The following is a 15902-nucleotide window of genomic DNA, read 5'->3' on the forward strand; positions in this document are numbered from 1 at the left end:
CAATATAAATGTAAATATAAAAATAAGGAGATGTGATATGGTTACCAATGAGACAACTATCCACCAGTACTTTGCATTTCTTAAGTCATTTTCAATTTTCAAACGGAAAACATTTTGGTATTATATTGGTTGTATATAACGATTTCTTTTGTACACTGAAACAAGACCTACGAGGTATCTATCACCTTTGTATCTTCAATATGTTTAACTTGCAGTCATTATATTCTGACCTTGTTAGGAGCAAACAAGAGGGTCTGAATGGTCCATTTTTTCTCTATTCTTTATATTTTTTGTCCATTATTCTCTATTCTGTAAACCCCATCCATCCCCTCAGACAAGAGCAGCTACATCCCCTTTCCGTCAACCTGAAAATATCTTTATGGTTTTTTTTTTTTTTTTTTTTTTTTTTTTTTGAAAGTAAATATCTTTTATTACATATCTGCTGTTTTAACAATTTACTCGGATTACAGCGTTAGCCCGAGTATCCCTTTTTCTTTATCGTTTTTGCTTTATTTATAAAATTATCAAAAATATTCTTTTAACTAGCAATTGTTTTAGTTTTTCTCTCTCTCCTTCTATCTATCTATTCGCGTAAAGTCGGTGACAGTTAAACATATAAACATACACACACTCTTACATTTAACTGTATTCGATGATTCATTTTAAATTCATTTATTTAGGAAGCAAGCAAACATTTTACAAACAAATATTTCCTCTCTAATTTATATGGCATGCAAGTGTGTCAACTTTTAAAAGTAAAAAACAAACTAAGGTTGAAGTGATATTTCCTTCTTTTTGAGAGGGAGATTTGTAGATGAACCATTTTCTTCGTGTGTTTTTAGTTGAATCATTAATGCTTTAAACATTTTTCAACTTTCAAATGATTACACAACCACTAACGAGTTAGTTGGCTAACAAAAATATCAGGTAACTTCAGCATATTGTACAAACAATTTTTTGGCAATGTTTTGTTACATTTGACGAGAAAATCAACTGATAATTATGTAACATGTATGAAAGGAGAAGAAATAGGGAGATTTCACTTCACAAGTAAAAAAAGACAGATGTTCACAAGGAGATAATCCAAATTTCAAATTTGAAGACCAAAATTAATGGTGTATGTGTTACCTTTATTGCACAGGCACAAAAAGGTAGTTGGGAAATAATGGCATAACAATTACTTCAGCGGCACATGACCTACCGAAAAGTTCAATATAGTTCATAATATCTCAGTTGTTTGGATTAAGACTTGATTTTCTGTGAAATTTGTAAATAAGAATCGGGACCGCACGTATGAACTACTGTTTTTGAAGGACATCAGAATTGTTCTTGTGTGTTTGTTTGATTATTTTGTTCTTCTTTGTTTGATATACTTCGATTTGTCTGTTATATTTCAATGTATTTCATGAGGACCTCAGGGAAGATTAGTTTTAAAGCTAACTTTGCAGACCTCTTTAAGAAAAGCATTATTATTATAATTATTATTGATAATGGCATGGAATATTTGCCACTGGACATTAAGCAAACATCAATCAATTTATTATTATAAATGACACCTAGTTAGTGGTCATGTCCCTGTCCAGACCTCACCTGTCTTTAACGGTTTCTTTATAGTGTGGTTACACCTCGTATATTAGTTAATTTAAGCACCAGTTCGTGCATTATTAAATCATCAAATGAACAAAATTATACGATATGTAGGAGTTTGCTGTGTATTTAGTTATCATAAACCTTTGGTCAGGAGACTACTAGAAGATGATTTCAGCAAAAATATTCATACAATTTGAACGCAATATACAATGCTGTAAATTCTGTTGAGGTCCCTTTTCATCGTATAGATCCTAACGGGGCTACGTATTTTTACATCCCTGGCTTTCGATTACTGTAGTATTTAGGTTTGAGCGTACCCGCTGAAGGTTAATCCATAAAAGCGCTTTGGAAGCACGATAAAGTGTTATGTTCAGCTACAAATGTATGTGCTACAATTCGTTTGAATATATAAATCTGAATTCGAATTTTTGGTAAAAGGTGTACATTTTTGTTTTGTGCAAAGTGTTTTTGTGTCAATTGAATTGAATTGACATTGCAATTGAGAAATTAACAGTATGACGCAATACTTACACTATATTTTAAAGTCGAAGTAAGTAGATAAATAAGATTTATTACTCATTTAATCAAAACACGGTGACACATACGCTGCTTGATTTAAAACATTCAGTAGACAAATATTATTGATTGTTCAAAAAGTCAATACATATCTTAATTGTTGATAATTTTAAAATAAAACAAACCAGAGATCAATATCCCTTACAAAGTTAAACGTCCACAAGACTCAGACTGATAACAACGGAAGAAGTTAATACTACCAATTTAAAGTGTCTTGTGAATGTTCTTTTTTTCAATTTCCGATCAAAGGTGATTACGTGTTTGTAAAATTGTTGTGTAAACAAATCTGATCTTTGTGTATTGACTGGAGATTTAAAAAGACTTATTGTTTACAACCTCTGGTATTTGTCATCTTTTGACGATATCAATAACTGTTTTAATAATGTTGATTTTCGTGAACCTTCGTACCGGTTTACGTGAGTACAAATTATTTCTTAAAAATATGTTATAATTTCTTTATGTTTATTGAATACTAAATTATTGTTGTTTAGAATAATAGAGAAAGGTTCCTGCACTTAGTAAGACTGAATATCAATTGCTATTTTGGAACGCATAACTTCGCATTTATTTCGTGTCGGTCCGAATAAAAGTATACTATCCGAAGTCTGAGAGAAGACTTAACATTGTTTGTTTTTTATGCTTTAAAAAAAATAGTTGGGACATAAGTCATTTTCTTATCCTATGGAATCATGAATTCAGACCGAATAAGATGTATAAGTTCATAGCCACATTATTTCTGATTAGAAACTAATTTAATGCTTGTCGATCCGACTAAAAATGTACTACCAGAAGTCTCCTTTTTGATGGAGGATGTATAAAACTTGATTTTCATGCATTTACGAAAATCGTTGAGACATAAGTCATTTTAGGAAGGTATTTTTCTTATCCTATCGAATCATGAAGTCTGACCGAATAGGATGTATAAGTGCATAGCCACATTCTATCTGATTAGAAACTCATTTAGTTCTTGTCGATCCCAAAATAAATGTTCTAACTGAAGTTTCTTTTTTGAGGGAGGACTTAACAGGTTATTTTTGTGCCCCCACCGCACCGGCGGGGACATTACGTGTTACCCTTGTCCGTCCGTGCGTACGTACGTCATTACGTCCCAAAAGTAGTTTCTGTTCTCTAACTTTAGTTTGTCTCAACCAAATGTTATGAAATGTATACACAATACATTACTATTACCACAAAACACAGATCAAGTTCCAATTTGGGTTGCGTCACTTTTAGCGTTCTTGAGTTCCGTCTCTTTATAACGTTGTATGCAAACGGGGTCATCATCTGTGTCCCATGGACACATTCTCCATTCATTCTATCAAATGTCTCCTTTTTGAGGGAGGAAGTGAACTTGTTTTTTTTTATGTATTTATAAAAACCCATGAGCATAAGTCATTTTATGGAGGTATTTTCCTGACCCTGTAAACCATGAAGTCAGACTGAATAGGATGTATAAGTGCAGAGCAAAATTCTTTCTGATTAAAAACTCATTTAGTTCTTGTCGATCCCAATAGAAATATTCTATCCAAATTAAAGTCTCTTTTTTGAGGGAGGACTTAACATGTTATTTCTTAACTAAAACAAAACAAAATTAGGACATATGTTATTTTGAAAAGTTATTTTCCTGACCCTATCGAATTATGAAGTCCGACCAACTAAGATGTACAAATACATAGCCACATTATTTCTGATTTAAAACTCATTTATTCTTGTCGATCCCAATAGAAATGTTCTATCCGAAGTCTCTTTTTGAGGGAGGACTGAACATGGTTTATTTTTCATTTATAAAAATCCTTTGGACATAATGCAAATTAGGGAGGTATTTTTCTGATCTTATCGTATCATGAAGTCAGACCGATTAGGATTTAAAAATGCTTTTTTTTACGGAGATGTTGTGTACCGAGCCCGGAAATTTAGATACGATCCGGGTAAACTTATCGAACCTTTAAATAATTAATTCTAAAAGGTTATAAATTCAACACTATAATTAGATCTTCGAATATTGTTTTTATTGGTATTAATATTGATGTTATTATCAGTAAATTAAAATCAAACTAGATATTGTTTTTATATACATATAGATATAAGAAGATGTGCAAATTCATAGCTCTACAATTTGTCGACACTTGTATCTTGGCATTGCACAAAATCATGTTTTTCTCTGATTGTTAATGACGTCTTTACATTAAATTCATGGATGTTGGATGTGTACTGATTGATGTTTTAAGTCTTAGATAGATATAAGAAGATGTGGCATGAGTGCCAATGAGACAACTCTCCATCCAAGTCACAATTTGTAAAAGTAAACCATTATAGGTCAAAGTACGGCCTTCAACACGGAGCCTTGGCTCACACCGAACAGCAAGCTATAAAGGGCCCCAAAGTGACTAGTGTAAAACCATTCAAACAGGAAAACCAACGGTCTAATCTATATAAAAAACGAGAAACGAGAAACACTTATGAACCACATCAACAAACGACAACAACTGAACATCAGGTTCCTGACTTAGGACAGGTGCAAACAAATGCAGCAGGTTTAAACGTTTTAATAGGCGCCAACCTGAACCCTACCTGAAACAATAGTGTGACATCACAACATAGAAAGACACACTATAAAATATCAATTGAAATGGCTTAACTCAATCAAAAGACATATTAACAAAAACAAGTGAACATACACTGAAAGAATAAATTTGATCTATGACACAATGTAAATACAAAATTAATAAAACAAGGTTAGATGTAAAACAATATCAGAAAGACAACCATAACCTTGGACAAAATGCCGCCAAATAAGATAACGTACACAGCTAAATAAAAATATTTTTGTTGTAAGATATACATGGCGTACGGAAATAATTTTTACAAAATAAATAATTTTGTAGTTCCTAGTACGAGAACAAAGGTGAAAATTTATTGTTATACTAAACACTTATCAAAAGTGGTATCTATTAAAAGTAGTGAGACGAGATATAACACTAAGTAAATAAACATTAAATAACAAAAATACATTACAAATTGTATCAACCGGTCAAATTAACACGAAAGTACGATTTGAGAGAAGTCGCAGTTACTGAAAGCTAGTTAAAAACCAAAAACAATTAATAATGAAAAATCATGCATCAGAGGCTAAAATCGACTAAAACACATCCCAAGGATTTAGTATTTTAACATCATAGACAGTCAAAGAAGTGCAATGCCAAAATAAAAGTATCGACTGGCAGTATAATAGTTAGGAGTTGACCTGTTAATAAATATATATAATGTAATACATGTATATTGATAAAGTAATCTCTATATAGAAAATGAACGTGGATGTGTATTTATACATCCGAAAAGCCGTTTGAAAAGAACACAAATTTAATTATGTGATGCATGATTTTTATATTAGTTGTTTTTGGCTTTGAACTAGCTGTCAGTAACTGCGAGTACTCTCAGATCTGTACTTAGTGTCTTTTTGTTGTGGGGATTTATTATAAGTACCCTGCCACGTCCACTCTGTGTTTTTGTCAGATGTTTTGTGCTTTGTATCGATCTGATGAGTTGAGCCTTTTTCATAGTTTTTTATAGTTTGTTCTTATGTTGCATTGTCACACCACTGTCCCAGGTGAGGGGAGGGTTGGCGCGCCTTCAAACTAGTGTAACCCCGCCACATTCTGTATGTCCTATCCCAAGTCAGGAGCCTGTAATTCAGTGATTGTCGTTTGTTGCTGTATATCATATTTGTTTTTCGTTGATTATTCTGTAGATAAATAGGCCGTTAGTTTTCTCGTTTGATTTGTTTTTCATTTGTCATTTCGGGGCCTTTTATAACTGACTATGCAGTATGGGATTTACCCATTTTTGAAGGCCATACGGTGATCTTTTAATGTTAATTTCTGTGTCATTTGGTCTCTTGCGGAGATTTGTCTCATTGGCAATCATACCAATTCTTCTTACTTATTTTTATAACTACGTTTCTTCTGATTAGAAACTCGTTATTGATTGTTAATATTATCTATAAGTATATTAGTAATATTAACTTTCTGCATTACAATCAGTATCCATTTCTTGAAAAAATCATAGGTAAAATTATCGAAATATTCTTCAAGAGTGTAGAGACAACCCATGCTTTGCAATTTTTTTTTGGGGGGGAGGGGCCGCACGCCCGTCACGCCCCCGCCTGAATCCGACCCTGATAGGAAACTATTTTGACCATACCTATGATGTACTCCTATTTTCCAGAAACAGTCAAACTAATATCTTGTGCTAAAATGTCTTAGAATAAAAATTTCAGTTAGAATATTTTAAGCACATATTTTGACGACCGTACCAACTGCACTTTCATCTTCAAACTTCATTTTACTATGATATTTCGTAACACCGTAAGACAGTCCCAATGATACCCCTCCCCTCCCTTAATCTCTCTTAAATCAACCTGTACATGAACTATAAATGTTTGATTTGGTGGCAGGTAGAAGCCCGGTAGACGGCGCAATTCAAATGCAATTCTTCTGTAACACTGATTTCAATTGCCTACTATGTTCTGTCAAATCCACAAATGAGGACTAAGGGAGCTACCATTTGATTTTTATGGGGGGGGGGGGGGGAGGGGCTCTAGGATGAAAAATTATTTTGTCCTGCTTTTTTTTTTTTAGTTGTAATCTCTGTCTTGCATTTTTATTTTTTACTCTATTCGGTCCTGCCTTTTTTTTTTACTAGTTTATCCTGAATTTTTTTACACAAATTGTCATCCTGCCTTTTTTTTTACCAAGTTGTTCATCCTGCCTTTTTTTTTACTCAAAACTCCTGTCCTGCCAATTTTTTCAAATTTCATCCTAGCCCCCCCCCCCCCCCCCCCCCCCCCCCCCCCCCATAAAAATCAAATGGTAGCTCCCTAACTTGAATTTCTAAAGCTGCACATGGGCTTTGATCACAATATAATTGAAGATGAAATAGCACAAACTGGTACCACGAAAAACACTGTGTAACGTCATATCATTCAAATAAATTGAACCATGCATGTAACTAAAAAGTTCAGTGTGTAATTTTCATTCTTTTGAGTTTTTTTTATTTTTTGCCATTTCAACAGTAAGACAAAATTATTGAAAATATTTTTGAATTGTCATTTTATGTGATTTATTTACCTTTTCAAAAGCTAAAAGAAATTATATCTTTTCTGTTTCATTCGAATAGGAATAATATAACTAAATGTGAATGAAGAGTTTCCGCGTCGCCAGTATTACATAATTTGCAACAGTCAAATTCCTGATTGATGGTGGCAACCTTTTATGGCATATTATTTCTTTGACGTAACTGTTCTCTCTATGATTATTCAATGTCTTTAGTTGTCTCCCTTGATATGAACGTAATGCATTTTCAATGTTTAGGTAATGTTAAAGTTTCATGTCAACACCTAATAACATGGTCACGAAAAACATCTTTAGACATTTGATATGTTGATCGAAGTTTAATAATGTCTTAAAACACTATAAAATCGCGATCAAAGAAACTATAACTAAAGGCAGGAACGATTTAGGTTCATCAAGATGTCATTTGCTTTCACTTAATATACGCAATATTATTTTTGAACATGCATAGTTCTTAAATCAACCGTCGATTTCCACTATTCATTTCTAGATGCATAGCATATTACTTTTAAAATGCACTTTCGCTTAATTTAGTGTTTAATCGATATTTACTATAGTATTAAATAATGGGTTTTCATAATGGCCCTTTTGTAAGTCCAAGATCTGTAATAATGGTCTGATGATGTCTGTAATGGTCGGAGGCAACGCCGAGGGTAATCACAGTCTCAGAGGAAACATTTGTTTAAGGGGTACAGAACACCTAAAGGAGTTAACTCTTTAAAAATTAGCTGAATGTTTTAATCACATACTATAAGGAAGAAGGAATCAAGCTTCTCAATGATCAACATTAGTGTTTGTCAAACTTCTACTAGTATATAATTCAATGAAATTATTCCTGTCAATTGTGTGGTTCAAATTTTTTGAAACATTTATATTTTTGTCAACAGGTCAAAGTAAATATTTTTCAAAATTTTATGGAAATTAATCGACCCAAATCTATTTTAATCAAATTTTAGTCAAAGTGTTGGGTACCCCCTTAAATGCAAAGTTTTAACTAAAATTGACACAGGGACTACTACGGGGCAATTATGGATGAAACCAGCCATTATGTAAAACATATAATTTTCAAACATTTATACCTAAACACTTGTCATTCCAATATGATTACAATTCAGACAAAATTAACATAAGAGATATTTGCAATTTTAACTTTCTGTGATCTATATTTTTTTTTTAGTAGAATGATCCCAGAAATTGGTTAGCCATCTTGAATTTTGTATCGTTTCATAATGACTGCTTTATCCATAACGGCCCCTAATGCCTTGTTGGCTGCAATAGTCATTGCTTCGAATTTTGTTAAAACTGGGCATTTGAACAATAATCAGTTACCCAGTTGGTCAATAAATCCAAACAAAAGAAAAGATACACCGCAATGCTTTTCCATATATATAATGAGATTGGATACATTGTATCAAGCTTAGAAATTGCTCAATTGGTCCAATGTTTCCAGAGCGCTGCTTCTTACATCAGAACAGGTAAAAAACGTGCAATTATTTATTTGCAACTTCGAAAATCTTTTTTTTTCACCAACAATGAAACTGAAACCAAATAGAAGTATCCGAAAATAAAATTATAAAAACTATCGTTTTCTCTAAAATGAAAAAAAAAAACACACACACACACACACACACACACACACAGTACAAAAGCTGGCATTAATCTATGATACTGCAAAAAGTCAAATAACAAGGAAAAGTCAAAACGGAAAGTCCTTTATCAAACGGCAAAATCAAAAGCTCAAACACATCAAACGAATGAAAAACAACTGTCATATTCCGGACTTGGTACAGGCATTTCCTTATGTAGAAAATGGTGGATTAAATCTGGTTTTATAGCTAGCTAAACATCTCACTTGTATGACAGTCGCATAGAATTCCATTATATTGACAACAATGTGTGAGCAAAACAAACAGACAAAATAGGTAAAAACGTCAAAAATTGGAGTACAGCAGTCAATATTGTGTTATAATCTTAATCACTATAAATACAAATAACTATTTCAACAAAGAAAAACAAAATGGCATATAGACACTCTATAGACAAAGTACATAAGCAAAAATGAAAGACAAGAATACAAAAATTACCACAGCACTCCAAAGCAATTCATACCTTTTCGCCAAATTTAAACTTTGTTTGACACAAAATTAAAAGATAAATGTATCAATATGGATCGCCTTTTGTATCATAGAAAAAGCTCACCATACCAGAGATAAAATTCCACAGACCGTGGGCTTTGAGTTTTCAAATTTGATCACCACGGTCGTATACACAATGTCGATTGTGAAATCACCAAATGAGACTTATCACCGAATCACCGAATTTGTACATGCACTTACTATGAGCTCCACGATGGATGTCACATAACGAGTAGGATCTGCTTACCCTTCCGAAGGCCTGAGATCAGCCCCCCCCCCCCCCCCCCCTTCCCCCCGATGGTTGGGTTTCGTGTTTAGTTTTCTACGTTGTAGACTGTAAACTGTTGTTTGTCTTTTGCGATGGTGTTGTCGTTTTCTCTCCGATTTATGATTTTTAATGTCCTTTTTGGTATCTTCCGACCTTAGTAGTTTATAATAACATTTGAAAAATAAAACCTTAAGTTAGCAAACAGTTTCGTAAAGTCCATTCCATGAATATCAACAGATTGGTCTATTAAATCAACCTTCGTGATTGATTCAGTTGTTAGCAGAATAAATGTAGCATTTCTTCGAATATTTTATGAGATCCCTTCACACGACCATCTTTCTGTATATCCTATTATAGGAAAGAAATCCAAAATAGCCTCGAATCGAATATTTATTATCAGCATGTCTAATTATCTATTCTTTAAATGTACATTTACGAAGTAGATTATAAGAATGATTATTTTAATAACGTCTGTTGAAGTGTAATTTTTACTTAGTTTCCTCCCAAAAAAAAATGAGAGCCACAAGAAAATAACTACCCACCCTAACTTATATCCGCAAATCACGAAATTTTTACGTAGTTAACTGGAAGACTAAACGTTATGTTCACACCAAGACCAGTTTTCTGCATATAAAATGATCATAAATAGTATATTATGTAGAGATTAAGGATAGGCAATCGGGTTTCTTTACATAGTACGTATTTCAGAATTTTTAGATAAAAAAAAATAAATAGAGTGTACCGATGGTCGATCAACAAGCTTTAAACATGATTTGGTTTATTTTTGTATCGCAAAATCAACGTTAACAAAATCGATTTGTATATTTAACGAGAATAACGAAAGTTATGATATAAAGGATCCGAGTGTTTTTACTCAGCGCTTAGAACAAGACAGCTGATATCCGATCTGAAGAAATTGACATGTTTTCTGAAATAAACAATTGACAACATTGAACTTGAATGACAGAAATCTAGTACATATCGATGAGTTGAAATGATTCTATAGTGTTTGTTTCATCACACAGGAATCATATTTGTATTAGACAGGCAGGATATTAACAATTTACTATTTTATTGATTTCCGTGGTAAGTAAAATTGATATTGAATGAACCTATACTGATCTTTATGTATTTTGCATTTTTAATAATGTTATAGTACAGAATTCCACATTCCGTTCTGAAGCAATAAACATTTCAATATCCTGTGAAGAGATTAATTATTTTAACTTTATGATATTTCAAGATATTAATACGATATTAGTATTATACCTGTCTTTATATATATTATTTTTTATTTTAAATGTTATTGAGAAAACTATATATTTTATTCTAATATTTAAAAAATCAGCTTCTTAAAAGTTTGTTTTTTTCGATTAGTTTCAAAGTAGTCACATGATTCTTGTAAATGTTTTTTTTAGTAAAGGCTATACAGAAACCCTTATACATGTATGAACCGACCGGTCAATATCAGAATTCTGTTATTGACCACTATATATACGATATCAACCTGTCGTATTGTAAACAACAAGTTGTACATGTAGTCATTGATAAAAATGACAAAAAACGTAAATCAAATTGTAAAATCAAGCCTCAATTTAATGTTTCAAAAACATAATAGAGTCTCGTACATGGTATAGTTGCAACTTATTGGCCACTTCCTAATAAGGTTAATGTATAGGCTGTAGGTTGATGTAGTCCTCTAGCTTTGACTGCATCGAACGTGTGTTGGGCTATATATTCGTTCTTGGGCATTCCATATATCTCTTCATACCCCCCTACTAACCGCCTCGGTGGTCTCGTGGTAGCGTGATCGCCTCGAGTGCGGGAGGTCGTGGGTTCGAACCCCAAAGACTTTAAAATTGGTATTTGCTGCTTCTCCGCTAAGCACGCGGCATTAAGGAGTAAGAGCAAAGACTGGTCGGCTCGGAGTCAGAATAATGTGTCCGGGTAAGGTGACATGTCTTCCTTCGCACTGTTACCTTGTGAACAAGCACGTTAAAAATCCGGCTTAGCGTGTCGGTCTAGTACAAAGCAGGGTTAATATTCATATTACATTAACATATTCTCGTCCTGAATATGCATATTAGTTTGCCACTGGACGTTAAGCAGCCATCCATCATCATCATCATACCCTCTAATTTTAAGTGACTATTGTATAAACATTATCTTTAGTGGCCATTTGACATCTTTGCCCTTAATATTGGCATCTGCCTGTTAAGAAATCAACATTCCATACTACCGAGGAATAAATTTAAATAAAAAAGGAGATACATATGGTTCTTTTATTCTTTAAAAACTTCACGATGTATAGTATTTAAAGCAATCATGATATCTAGTCATAGCATTACCAGTCATAACTGTAAGGTTGTAGTTTTATTAGAGTGTAAAACCATGGGACAAAAATAAACCAACGTTCATACAATCGTTCAGAAATTGACCCCTATAGACGCTTCAAACAAAGATTATTATCCATTAAAACCAGTACTAATTTGGTGTGAAAAACACGGTAAGTGTTTGAAATGCAAATACTACTTTATTAGTCAGATTGAAACGAAATAAGCAAAAAATCTTTTCGGCTGCTTTGAATAAGAGAACGGTATAAGACAAATCAAAATAGATGGTTTTAACTGCAGCTGGAAAAACAAAGAAATGATTGGTAGTTGATGATGATGATATGTGGGTTTTAGAGTCCGGCTATCCTTAAAGTTATTGCGGACTATAGTACCTATTGTTGCAGGGTTGGATCTGCTTGGCTTTCATTTTGCTCCGACTACGGTGTTGTTGATGGTATGGAGTGTTTGGCCGTTTTGATAGTATGACAGCTTGTATAGCCTCTTTAGATGATAGGTTCAAGGGCGACGTATGCGGTGGTGTGGTTAGTAGGTCAGGGTCGTCGATGTCAAACCCCTCATCGAAGTCAATCCTACTACGCTTGCCTCTTTCTGTAGCCGAAGTGCAGTAAATGAGGCGATGACTTGCCTTTTTGGGGTTGTACGGGCTGGTGACAATGTCCGTGTTGATGAAAACTCCCACTGGTTCACCTCTGTACTTAGTTGGTGTGAGTTGTTTACCAACTATTGTGTCCCTGGCTTCCGTCTGACTGTTGTATTCTACCCTGGCCTTGGTGTTTTGCTCTTGGGTAGCAGCGGAAACAACGGCTGTTTTTGTGTCCATCCACTGGGCGAAACGCTCAGCGTTTACCTGGTAGATGGTGGCTTGTTTTTCTTTTGCAGGGCCTGCTTAGGTTTCCTGGAGGACGTGTCCGGTTCCTTGGCCTTGATCCAGGTGAGCTGTACTGAAATTTGGTCAGAATTGGCGGAAGATTTCCATTCCCGCTTTTTCCATCCAATTTCGTTGTTGCTAGTAAGGCTTTCAATTCATTAGGAAGTTCAATAATGGTTGTCCACGAAGTGATCAACTGACTTATGATACGGAAATGTTTTTATTTTATAAATTCATTTTCGGATTCCCCACTTTGAAGGAAAATGTTTTTATGAGCCATTTTGCTGATTTCGCTACAAAAAATATTTATAATGTGATTAAAAAAAATTTAAAAAAAATAAAAATGAAAATAAAAAATTACTCATGAAAATTGAAGATCTGTAGATTTAAAAATAGCAAAATAGCCATCATGCATCAGATCTATAGACCAACGCACTTCGCACATCCGAGTCCTACATATATATTCGGGAAATACTGAATATTGCTATCTAAAATAATAATAAAATTGATCTTAATTAAAATTTACAGGATAAATCAGTTCAAGTGTATACATACTATGAGGTCGTCCCACATATTGACGTATTTGTTAATATGTAAATACATTTTAAATTCCATAAATGCTTAAAGGTGGCCAAAATTGCAATGTGAAAAGCTTTTTGTAAATTTTGAGTTATTATCAAGGAAAAAAAATAAGTTCTATTGGAAATTAAAGTATATCTTTCAAATTCTTATTGATTCGATTAGATTATGAATGTCCTCCGAAGGATATTTTAGAAAAGGTATGTCATTTATATATATATATATAAAAATAAAATTGATTGTTTACCTAAATGTGTGTTTGTTTGAATGTGTGTCTTAAATACGCTTTTCATACGCCAGTCTGGCTTTTAGAAAAGTTTTACATATGAGGTTGTGTCTTACATATTGAAATTTTAGAAACCTATTCATTGGTTAATTGTCTAGTTATATCTTATTGTGTTTGTCTTTTGAATAATTAAGTGTTTTTTTTTGTTTTGCTTTGTTTTTTTATTGTAGCAGTTTTTAAGATTATTCATTTGTTTACTATACTCGTGACGATTAAATGCGCACGTTGATATAGTATTGACACTCTAAGTCTTGTTCTCCAATCGCCGGGTAATCATGGTACTCTTTTTCTATAGTGTAATAGTAATTCTTATACAAATTGAAACCCCCAAGGGTGATTGGGGAATAGAAATATGGTCATTATCGGTCTACTTCCGACCGGCAGTTAAACCCTTGCCAAAGTGGGGCGTCCTTTTGGCTGTGCGGGATGTGCAAGTACACAGCCACGTTTGGTCAGAATGGGGATGTTAAACCCGTTGCCTCGTTTAAAGAGAGTGCCACGTTAAGAACCCTTGCAACAACTCTTTGGGGGTGACCGTAAGTGGCCTGTTGTAAGGCTAAATTTCTGTCCCTATCCAATTTACCCTCATATTCCAGTGGCAGTCCAAATATCCCCAACCTTTAACCCGGACGGCCTCCATTACAGGACCTACCTATTATAATTCTTTGTTCATTTGTCTCCGTCCAGAACATGCATGGGATGTTTGTCACTGGACGGTAATCAACCAACATTCAAACAATATACAATTGCAAGGAACATGTGCTTTAGTTCAGAATAAAGGAGTATGACTAGGCAAGTCTTATTTTTCTGATATTCATATGCTTTAGACAATATTAAAAGCTTCAAATATGTATTATGGTATTGCAGTTTTTAACCGAAAACATGCAGTCAAAATGCACATGTAAGGGCCTTTTCCTTGTGGGAAATGTTGGTCACACCCTCCGACCAAAATACATTGGCAATAGAAAAATTTGCTTAAGTGTGATATTCATTCTAATAAAAAAAAATTACATTGGATACACGGTCAATGATATCTGAAACAAAAGAAAAAGTTCAAATAGACAAAATTTAGTCAAAACTATTTTTATTATCATAAATGTGTGCATTAATGATATCATGATATTAAAACCATAACTAACAGAATTTGTTTAAGGTTGTTGAGTCTGTATTTGCGGTATACATTAACATATATTTTCATCTTATGTTTATAATAATTACTGAATTTAAATTCATGTCAAATTGACTCTTCTTGAAACTACTCCATTACATGTAAAACGGTGTACATGAATTTATAATAGATTTCCAAGTGTTTGCAGCAAACTGAACATGTATTCGTGTGAAGGATTTCAACATTTATTTAAACGCAAAACCAAAAATTAGAATTAGTTAAATATCTTGCTTATTCATTTTTCGTTCTTTCACTAAAATGACACATTTTAATCACATTGTCAAGACATGCATGCATATGTAAATAACTACATTGCATGTATGTTTCATAAGAATCCGTACTTTTGATTGGGTGACAACACTATAATTCGCGAGGCATTCCAGAATAAGATTTTATTTCCCATAAAATTCAACATTCATGACAGCACGTGCTTCCCATGACAACGTCAAAATAATACACAGGAAAACATGAAATATTTGATATAACTCGTAATTTCATGTTTGTAGCATAAAAATGTAATTGTAAGAATTGAATGCTTCTTTTTGTAATTTCATAGGGTTGTAAAAGCGTTGATCGACGCAAATTTTTAATTGGAAGCGCTTCATAAAAAATGTGCTCCGGTTAACGCTTTACACCCCAATAAAATTACAAAAAAAATCATTCAATCCTTAATTAAAAGTTTAATTGAAACAAGTTATGAGTAGTGAATACTAATAGAGTACCCTTTAATTACGTACCCGTGTTAGCCACGCCCGATCAGGCGAAAGTAACAAGTAAGTAATATAATATTCAAATGTCTGCAAAGGTAATTAAACATTATAAAGAAAATAATTTTATTTTTTTCGTCTCAACTAACCTTTTATTACTGATTTATCGCTTTATGATTTAATAATCATTATTATATATTGTTTTGAGACAATCTAATATAATAACAATGACATAATTACAT

The 15902-nt window shown here is 33.2% G+C and overlaps 1 protein-coding gene across 2 annotated transcripts in view; it reads left to right on the forward strand.

Moving 5' to 3' along the window:
* The first annotated feature begins 2433 nt into the window (after positions 1-2433).
* Positions 2434-15902, forward strand: part of LOC127724231 (uncharacterized) — a 33096-nt gene continuing 19627 nt past the window's right edge. For both annotated transcript variants that reach the window (XM_052231142.1, XM_052231137.1), the window contains exon 1: positions 2434-2582. The gene's annotated coding sequence lies outside the window, so the exon portion shown is untranslated. The remainder of the gene's footprint in view (positions 2583-15902) is intronic.

This window comes from Mytilus californianus, unplaced genomic scaffold (genome assembly GCF_021869535.1).
Source record: "Mytilus californianus isolate M0D057914Y unplaced genomic scaffold, xbMytCali1.0.p SCAF_14, whole genome shotgun sequence".
Classification (NCBI taxonomy): Eukaryota; Metazoa; Mollusca; class Bivalvia; order Mytilida; family Mytilidae; genus Mytilus; species Mytilus californianus.